Here is an 11,015-nt window from a genome sequence, read left to right on the forward strand (position 1 = left end):
TAAAAAAAACGATCTCCTCCCTCTTTCTCTCACAAAGTATCGCCTAAAATAAGGGAAATTAGGCAGGGAATCGACGCCTAGATGCTTGCCACGTGTCGTCATGAAACCGTAGAGTTGGGAGCATGTGCTCGGAAATCGGGAGCATGTGCTCCTGGGTCTAAAATCAGCTTTTCTGCTCCAATTCAACTCCTTTCTGCTCCGATTGCTCCTGCTGTTCCAATCCTTGCTTTTAGCTTCCTAGCCTCTTATTATAACCTGAAAAGGACTCAAACAACTACAAAACTATCAAATAAACGGGGTCAAAGTGAGTCAAAACCGTAACATATCAGTTTACCAAGGAGGTTTTAACGAGGCTACAAACCTTAGTGCATGGTCACGACCGTGGACCACTCCCGGCCACGTGGCCATCCTATCTTTTGTTTTTTTTCTTTGCGACCGTTTGTTTTAAAACTTGTTTGGACGCTGCGTTTTTATATTGGCCACGTGTTTAGGGTTTAGGAGGTTCCCTTGTAATGGCTAGCCTATTTAAAGGACCTTGACCTAAAGATGTAAAGGCAGACTATCAATAAAAATCAAAGTTGTTCTTTATCTCTCTCGTTTTCAGAGATTGAAACGAAACCCTAAAAGCTTCTCGAATCCGAGTTCGAAATCTTCTAGCTTGGCCATATCACAAGGAGAACCATCCCTTGCGTGTCGCTACATCGATCCACCTTCAACCTCCATCTTTCGAGAGTCTAACGAGTCGAGCATCTCCTCGTGAACCTCTTCCGTTTCTATGCACACCGTTCCGAGAGCCTACCGAGTCGAGTTTCTCTTCACGAATCTCTTTACAACCGTTCTGATCGTTTGTTGGAGCCGTTCTAGTCCATTTCCACCAGTTCGTGTTCCGTCCACACGTTCGTGGGTCACGGCCGTCGTACCGGATCATATCAGTTGGTATCAGAGCCGAAAGTTCCTCGCAAGGTCGTATCTTTCCACTCCTTAAGTTTCTTGTTGTCTTTCTCTAGTTTTAAGTGTTAGTATTAAAGGTTTGTTCTTGCTGGGTTCGTTAGTGTTCTTGCGTGTTCTTAGTTTTGTTGAGTCTATTTAAAGTTGCTTTTTTTGCGTTTGTTCGTTGTTTGTGTTGGCCTAAAAACCACGTGTAGGGTTGGTAGTCATAACGCGTAGAGTCAGTCGTTTGTTTGGTCATAGGATATTGTCTTGTAGCGTCGTTGCTTTTGCTTTTAAGTTGCTTTTTTTGCGTTTTTTCGTTGTTTGTGGTGGCCTAAAAACCACGTGTAGGGTTGGTAGTCATAACGCGTAGAGTCAGTCGTTTGTTTGGTCATAGGATATTGTCTTGTAGCGTCGTTGCTTTTGCTTTTACTTTTGCTTTTTATTTTTGTCCCAATCATTAGTGGTCCAAAGAGTATGTGATGTGTTGGTCTTATCGAACAAATAATCCACACGTTTACATATTATTTCGTAGGACTCGTCCGAATAGCTACGCGTCACGGATCGGCCGACAAAAGCAACCGCAACCATTCGACGTTACTGTACGCCGGAGGATCTCTTGAACACCGGCGCACCTCGTTCCGACCAACGCTGGTACCATTTCTATAATCAGCCTATACGGAGACCACCGTTCGACAAGTATTTAGACGCCGTCCGTACAAAAGCCCCGTCCGTACAAACATCGCCGTCCGTACGACCGCCGTCCGTACCATGGCCAAACATCAACAACCTGGAGAACCCCTTCATCCACCTGAAATCGGAGCCGTATTAGCCAAGATCCGCAAGCAAATGGCCCAACTTGGAGAACGGCTTCAAAAGATCAAGACGGGCCAACGCCGACACGCGGTTCGCGCACCACACGCTCCAAACCGGCAACAACGCCATGACCCCGATCCAGGAGGAACGTCTGATGAGGACAACCAATGGTACAGAAGAAGACGTCGCCACTATGAGGATGATCAAGTCGACGACCGACCTTACCAACCGGTGGAACTGGGACACAAGATCACCGCTCTGACGTTTGTTGGCAAGGTAGATCCGGAAGCGTACCTAGATTGGAAAGGGAGAATGGACCACATCTTCACCTGTTACAACTATCCCGAGGCCAAAAAGGTCGCCTTCGCCGCCGCACAGTTCACGGACCACACTCTTACATGGTGGGACCAGAGTGAAGCCGATCGAAGGAGAAACGGTGAACGAGCCTTACCACACTGGGAGGCCATGAAGAATGATATGAGGCGCCGCTATGTGCCACCATTGTACCATCGAGACCTTCAACGAAGGTTCCGCAAGCTCTCACAAGGAACCAAAACCGTTGAGAAATACTATGAAGAGTTCGAATATCTCTGGAACCGGTTGGAGATCGACGACACCGAAGAAGGTATGATGGCACAGTTTCTAGACAGAGTTCAAGATCGAATATCGAGGAAAGTAGAACGAATGACTTACAATTCGTTCGATGAGCTCCTACATCTTGCGATGCAAGTAGAGCAACAAATCAAGAAGAAGATGAGCAGCTCCAACCGCGCTTGTGTTCAAGGGACGCCATGTTGGTCGCCTAACTCGTCGCCAACGGCCGGAGGTAATTGCGGCTAGGATAAGTCCAAAGCCATTGCCGTGGACTCGCAGTTCAAGGCAAGAGAGCCGAACAGGGACGCACCGCAACAAACCGAAGGGAGAAGCTGAGATATTGTGTGTTACAAGTGTCAAGGACGAGGTCACTATGCCCGGGAATGTCCTAACCCACGTACCATGACCATAACTGCGTCCGGAGAAATCAAGTCCGTGAATGGTGGTGAACAAGACAAGCCGGACGACGCCTTGGAGATCGAAGAAGTCGTGGTCAAGCCAGACGAGGGAGAACTACTCATGATCCGTCGAGTTCTCAACACTAGCCAAACGCCGGACGATACGCATCAAAGAGACAATATTTTCCACACGCGTTGCACTGTAAGTGGGAAGGTTTGCGGCTTGATCATCAATGGTGGATCTTGCACTAATGTTGCAAGTTCCTACATGGTCAAGAAATTATCTCTTAATACCACAAACCACCCGAAACCCTATAAACTCAAATGGTTGAGTGACAAAACCGTGATTCAAGTCAATGAACAAGTCACGGTTCCGTTTAGTGTGGGTCCTTACAAATACCAAGTCTTGTGTGATGTGGTGCCAATGCAAGCTAGCCACCTCCTTTTAGGGCATCCATGGCAGTTTGAAAAAAGGACCTCTCACTGTGGCCACACCAACCAATACTCTTTTTTGCATGGTAATAAGCGTATTTGTTTGAAACCTTTGAGTCCTGCGCAAGTCAGTGAAATGCAGATGAAATTGTCTAAGGATCTGGACGCTAAAATGAACTTTTTGATTAATGCTAGTGTTGCTCGGAGATCACTTAGTGACTCCACTTGTCTAGTGTTATTGATGGTGTTTAAAGATGTTGTGACTGCAGAACGCGAACAAGACGCCGTATCGGCCGTGATCAAGTCACTACTACGACGCTATCAGAACGTCTTTCCAGAAGAAGCACGGCCTACCACCATTGTGAGGCATTGAACACCAGATCGATCTCTTACCCGGTGCACAGCTACCTAACCGACCTGTGTACCGCGTGAACCCCGAAAAGGCTAAGGAGCTCAAGCGTCAAGTCGCCAATCTTATGAAGCAAGGTTACGTGCGAGAGAGCCTCATTCCGTGTGCGGTGCCGGTCCTGTTGGTCCGAAAGAAGGATGAGACGTGGCACATGTGCGTAGATTGCCGAGCACTGAACTACATCACCATCAAGTACCGCTCGACAATCATATTCTCCAAGATAGACCTTAAAAGCGGCTATCATCAAGTGAGGATGAAAGAGGGAGATGAGTGGAAAACCGCGTTCAAAACCAAGCAAAGTTTGTACGAATGGTTGGTAATGCACTTTGGTTTATCTAATGCTCCCTCTACCTTTATGAGATTAATGAACCATATTCTTAGAGCTTACATTAATAAATTTGTGGTGGTGTATTTTGATGACATTCTTGTTTATAGTAAAAGTCTTAAAGAGCATTTAGAACATCTATCTTTATTCTTGAACACTCTTAGGGATAACAAGTTATATGCTAATTTAAAAAAGTGTGTGTTCGAGCTACTGAACTTGTGTTTCTAGGCTTTTTTGTGAGTGCGTAAGGGCTTAAAGTGGATAATGACAAGATCAAAGCCATTGAAGAGTGGCCAACCCCGACCAACATCAGTCAAGTTTGAAGCTTCCACGGCCTAGCCAGCTTCTACCGCTCACAGCCACCATCAAAAAGAATGTCGAGTTCAAGTGGGGACCAGCACAAGAGGCAGCGTTTCACGACCTTAAGAAGCGTCTGACGCAAGCACCACTATTGGCCTTGCCTGATTTCAGCAAAACGTTTGAGGTAGAGTGCGATGCGTCCAGAGTAGGCATCGGTGCCGTGCTGACATAAGGAGGCAAGCCTGTCGGATATTTCAGCGAGAAGCTCAGTGGGCCAACGCTCAACTATCCGACCTATGACAAGGAGTTGTACGCTCTCGTTCGTGCCATGGAGACTTTGCAACACTATCTTTTGGCCAAGGAGTGCGTCATTCACACCGATCACGAGACTTTGAAGCACTTGCGCAGGCAGACAAACCTCAAGAAGAGGCACGCCAAGTGGCTGGAGTTCATCGAAACTATGGTCGCCGACGCCCTTTCCCGACGCCACACGCTGATCACCACCATGGACGCGCGAATTCTCGGGTTTGAAAGTATCAAGCACGCCTACGCCACCGATCTTGAGTATGCGGAGTGTTATCGAGAGCATGAAAAAGGCAACTACACCAAGTTCTTTGTTCATGACGGTTTCTGTTCAAAGGCAGGCGGCTGTGCATTCTACGCGGGTCAATGAAGGAATTGTTGATGAGAGAGGCACAAGGAGGTGGGCTTACGGGTCACTTTGGCGTGGCCAAGACAATGGATGTTCTGAAAGATCATTTTTATTGGCCTAAGATGAAGCGTATGGTGGAAAAGTTCTGTGGCCGTTGCATTCCATGCAGGGCGGCCAAGTCAACTACACGTCCTTATGGCCTCTACACGCCACTGCTGATCGCTTCAATCCCCTGGGTAGACCTATCAATGGATTTTGTTTTTTGTCTTCTCCCATGCGACAAGAAAGACGCCATTTTTGTCATAGTGGACCGATTCTCCAAGATGGCTCACTTCGTGCCTTGCAACAAGACCAATGACGCCACAAACATCGCCGAACTGTTCTTCCGCGAAGTAGTAAGGCTACATGGCCTACCCCGCACGATCGTGTCTAACCGAGAACCCAAGTTCCTAGGCCATTTCTGGAGAACCTTGTGGAGGAAGCTAGGCACACGACTTTTGTATTCGACCGCGTGTCACCCGCAGACAGACGGCCAAACGGAGGTTGTCAATCGCACCCTTAGAGCGCTGTTACGGACCAATGTAAGTGGCAACAGTAATAACTGGGTCAAGTGCCTGCCCTTAGTGTACAATCTGGCCGTTCATCGCACTACTAGGAAGTCGCAAATCAAAGGCGCATACGGTTTTAAACCGCTTACCCCATGGACGTGCTACCTTTACCACCTGGCGATGTAGTGAACCAAGACGGATAAAGCAAAGCCGAGCTCGTAAAGAAGATTCATGTGGACGTCAAGGCCAGCATCGAGAAGCAAACCAAGCATTACGCAAGAACGGCCAACAAAGGCCGCAAGACTATGGTTTACAAGGAGGGTGACTTGGTGTGGCTACATTTGCGTCCAGAACGGTTCTCATTGAAGAAGAAAGACAAGCTAAGCTCACGTGGAGATGGCCTGTTCCGAGTGCTCGAGAGGATCAACGACAATGCCTACCACCTCGAGCTACCAGGTGAGTATTTGACATCGACATCGTTCAACGTATCTGACTTGGCTCCGTTCGATACAGGTACCGAGGAAGATGTTTTGAGGGAAAAACCTTTTCAAGAGGGAGGGAATGATGGAACCTGGGACGACGGCCAGGACCAGGACGCGGTTCAGGATGAAACCGGACAAGAAGACGCGGATGCGGCCGCAACCGGATCAAGACGGACATCGGCCACTGCACCAAATCTGACGCCCGGAGCGACCACAAGGAGCCGGACAGCAGCCAGGGCCACCAAAAGGAAGTGTCTCGTGTTTGTCCAAGCCTTCGTCCGAGAGCAAGAGGAGTTCGAGCATGGAGCTAGTCAAGCCGCCGGACGGCCGACCGAGGCTCCTTTCTCGGTCTTCACCATTACCCAAGGGTGAAGACCGCCAAGTCATTAAGGGAAGTAGTACTCTTTTTCCTACCTTGGGTTTGTCCGAATGGGTTTACCAAGGAGGTTTTAACGAGGCTACGAACCTTAGTGCATGGTCACGACTGTGGACCACTCCCGGCCACGTGGCCATCCTATCTTTTGTTTTCTTTCTTTGTGACCGTTTCTTTTAAAACTTGTTTGGAAGCTGCGTTTTTATATTGGCCACGTGTTTAGGGTTTAGGAGGTTCCCTTGTAATAGCTAGCCTATTTAAAGGACCTAGACCTAAAGATGTAAAGGCATACTATCAATACAAATCAAAGTTGTTCTTTATTTCAGCGATTAAAACGAAACCCTAGAAGCTTCTCGAACCCGGGTTCGAAACCTTCTAACTTGGTCGTATCACAAGGAGAACCATCCCTTGCGTGTCGCTACATCGATCCACCTTCGACCTCCATCTTTCGAGAGTCTAACGAGTCGAGCATCTCCTCGTGAACATCTTCCTTTTCTATCCTCACCGTTCCGAGAGCCTAGCGAGTCGAGTTTCTCTTCGCGAATCTCTTTCCAACCGTTCCGATTGTTTGTTGGAGCCGTTCGAGTCTGTTTCCACCAGTTTGTGTTCCGTCCGTACGTTCGTGGGTCACGGCCGTCATACCGGGTCACATCACTGGGGCTCACCATGACGCCTGCCATTTCTCTCCCGCCATATATGATATAAGGTGGATTGGAAAACATACCAGAACAGAAATAAATGCAGGCTGGGCCGGGGATTGAGTGACATGTTAGAAGCGCAATCAATTGATTCCACTCAGTCGAAAAGTGGATGGTGAGAAGAGGTAAGGCTAAGTCCTTCCAAAAGCCAGCAGCGTGGGCAAGAGAAGAAAAATTGATCTCTTGTCTCCTCCATTGTCTCACACAAGCCACACCTGCTGTTTTGGCACACCATACTTAAACCAAACTAATTTATGCCAAGTAATTGGAACACCAACAAGATGTAAGGCCAACCATACGTTTTGACGTCTATAACTTGTTTGAAGGAGCATGATGGCACGAATTCCAATCATGTTCTCTACATCCGGCACAACACTTTAAATCACAATTACAACTTGTTTTGTGTACTAGGTAAAAGTCCGCGTATATACGCGGATTACTGTATTAGTTATGTTAATTAATTGTAATTAATTTAATAATTATAAAGTTTGCCAATATTTTTAGAAATGTTTCTCTCATCTATCTATTTTCAAAAATATCAATTTTTAAATATGCATAACTATAAAATTTTATAAAATTTATAAGATATTTCTAGATAGTACGTACTACTTAGAGAGTCGATCCAATATTTTTAGAAATGTCTCTCTCATCTATCAATTTTCAAAAATATCCATTTTTAAATATGCAAAATTATAAAGTTTTATAAGATTTATAAGATATTTCTAGATAGTACGTACTACTTAGAAACTCGATCCAAATATTTATAAGGTTTTTTTTTGGGTCAAATTTACAAGGTTTTGAAAGGTTTTAAAAGGTATTTATAAAGTATATAGATAATTTTACACACACACACACACACATATATATATATATATATATATATATTTTATGTATATTTTTCTAAGATTACACGTATTTCAGTTTTTTGTGGTATTTTTAATAAAGTTTTTAAAAGGCGAAGTTTTAAAAAGTGATATTAGAAAAGAGGTTTGAAATTCTATATATATATATAACAAATAAATTTCCTAAATTCAATAATCAACTTTTATTTATTCAAATCATTACAATATCAAATTATATAAAGTATTTCAATATAACTATACATACATATTTATCAAAAAAAAATATTTTTTACTGTTCAGCCTGCATAATAGACCTCTTTATGAGATAATATTAGAAATACCAATTTGTTGATACCCTTTTTCAAAAATACCAATTTTTTGGTTACTTTCATTTTTGTCGTCTTTCACACAATTATAATGTGTTAAATTAACTTCTAGAATTTTTTGTTTTTGATTTGGATTCTCTATTTTAGATGTAGGATATGGTTTTGAGGGGGTAAAATGAACAACAAAAATTGTATTTTTGCAAAAAGGTATAGTAAAAAGGGTATTTATGCAAATGCCCCTAGTTTTGTTTGATATTTTTGACTATTCAAAGTAAAACAAATACTGTATATTGTACATAATAAAAATGAGTATATACTATGATATTCAAAAATTCAGTTTATGTTCTAATACATAAACTAAAGAGTTGAATAATTAAAATCCAAATCAGTTTAATTTTTTTATATAAATTAAATACATTCCCTATAAAATCATATGAATTGCTACATAAACTAAAGAGTTAAATAATTAAAATCCAAATCAGTTTAAGTTGTTTATATAGATTAAGTACATTCCCTATATAGATGATTTCTTTAGCTTGATTATCTTACTGTGCAATGATCAAAATTAATATTCTTTTGAATCTACATGATAAGTTTTTTTGTATAACCATCAAATTTTTATTATACAGATGTAATTTAAAATTAAAATAATAAAAAAACAAAGAAGGAAGGAAGCAATACATAAAACAAACAAAAAAAATTGAAAACTCAATATAAGATATATCCAACTAAGTATATAACTAAACACTTACAATGAGTTTTCAACCCATGCAAAAACATAAACAAAAGAAAGAAAATATTTAGAATTTGACATATGGTGGAGGAGGATGTGAGAATCATTATTTATAGGATTTGAAGTGATTGAATTTATATTTCTAAAATAATTTAATTAGAGGAGTTACAATTATAATTGATAGTGTGTTTAATTGAAAATAAATGTAGGAAAACAATAGTCAATTCACAATTTATGTAATTTCAGTTACAATTTAGTAGTAAATAGTAAATTTAAAGTATGAATTTATGTATATGATTAAATGAGTTGAATTTTAAGTTTAATTAAAAAGAAATATTATATTTTAAAACATTAAAGAGCAAATTGACCAATAAAGAGAAAATTGAACAAATTATATATATATATATATATGTGTGTGTGTGTAAAAATGAATATTTACTATGATATAAACTAATACATAAACTAAAGAGTTAAATGCTGAAAAAAAAACTAAAGAGTAAAATAATTAAAATCCAAATTATTCTGTATGTAACAAATTAAATGTATTCCCTATGAAATCATATGAAGTGCAATCAAGAGCTTCATATAATTATATGTTGGATCACAAGAACTAAATATAATGATGAGTATACTAAAAATATGTATTACAATTTTTTAGAGCTTAGAGAGAATTAAAGAAAATTAATTTAATTATTGTATTACAATAGTTTATTTTCTTAAAACATTGCATACTTTTACAAATAAAATAAATATGTAAGAAATAATCAAATATCTAGATAAAGAATAAATATGATTTCTTTAGTTTGATTATCTTATTGCGCAATGATCAAAATTAATAATTTTTAGAATCTGCATGATATTTTTTTTGTATAGCCATCAAATTTTTATTATACATATGTAATGTAATTTTTTTTATTATCATATGTAATTTAAAATTAAAAATAATAAGAAAACAAAGAAGAAAGGAAACAATACATAAAACAAAGAAATAAAATTGAAAACACAATATAAGATATATCCAACAAAATATATAATTAAACACTTACAATGAATTGTAAAAAAAAAACACTTACAATGAGTTTTCAACCCACACAAAAACATAAACAAAAAAAAAGTATTTAGAATTTGAGATATGGTCGAGGAGGATGTGGGAATGATTATTTATAGAATTTGTAGTGGTAGAAGTTATTTCTAAAATAATTTAATTAGAGGAGTTACAATTTTAATTGATAGTGTGTTTAATTGAAAATGAATGGAGGAAAACAATAATCAATTCACAATTTATTTAATTTCAGTTATAAATTAGTAGTAATTAGTGAAATTAAAGTATGAATTTTCAGGTACAAATTAGTAGTAATTAGTGAAATTAAAGTATGAATTTATATATGTGATTAAATGTGTTGAATTTTAAGTTTAATTAAAAATAAGTATTATATTTTAAAACATTAAATATCAAATTGACCAATAAAGAGAAATCAAAACTCTACTTTTATATATATGATTCTTAAGAAAATACGAAAAAGCAGAAACTTTGTATTATATAAAAAAACATATATATCAGTAGCATCCTGATTTTTTGTATAAATTTTATAGCGATGCATAAAGATTCAACAAGAAATAGTTTGCATAAAAATATATAAGATTTTTCAAAAAAGATTGAAGTGTTTTCAAAGAATGTTTGCTAGTATTGATGATCACAGTAAAATTATACTAGTATAGTAGTTTTCATAAATACTACTAATACGTTGATGTTATATTTACTTATGTTAGAAAAGGAGTTGCTTATTGATAATTATTAGTCTATTATTGTTTAAGCTATCAAACTTTAAAATACATTTTATGTTGAGACTATCTTTATAGCTTTGACTTTAACTTATGAATTGTCGTTTCCATTTATAAAAATTTATACATTACAGTTTTTCATTCCGGTCATGAAATCCTCTTCAATCTCTCGATAACCTACTAGGTAATAAAGTGGTTAGGGATTAGTCAAAGAGCCTTCTCAGCTCAATATTAAATTTGTATACTCTTTTTATGTTTTATGAGGATCACTTTGTTATCCATTAATGAAAGAAAATATTTAATACCAGAGACTAACGGTAAATATAAATATATTTTGGCCTTTTCTCTTATGATGAATTAATTATATAAAGCGTT

Source organism: Camelina sativa, chromosome 18 (assembly GCF_000633955.1).
Source record: "Camelina sativa cultivar DH55 chromosome 18, Cs, whole genome shotgun sequence".
Lineage (NCBI taxonomy): Eukaryota > Viridiplantae > Streptophyta > Magnoliopsida > Brassicales > Brassicaceae > Camelina > Camelina sativa.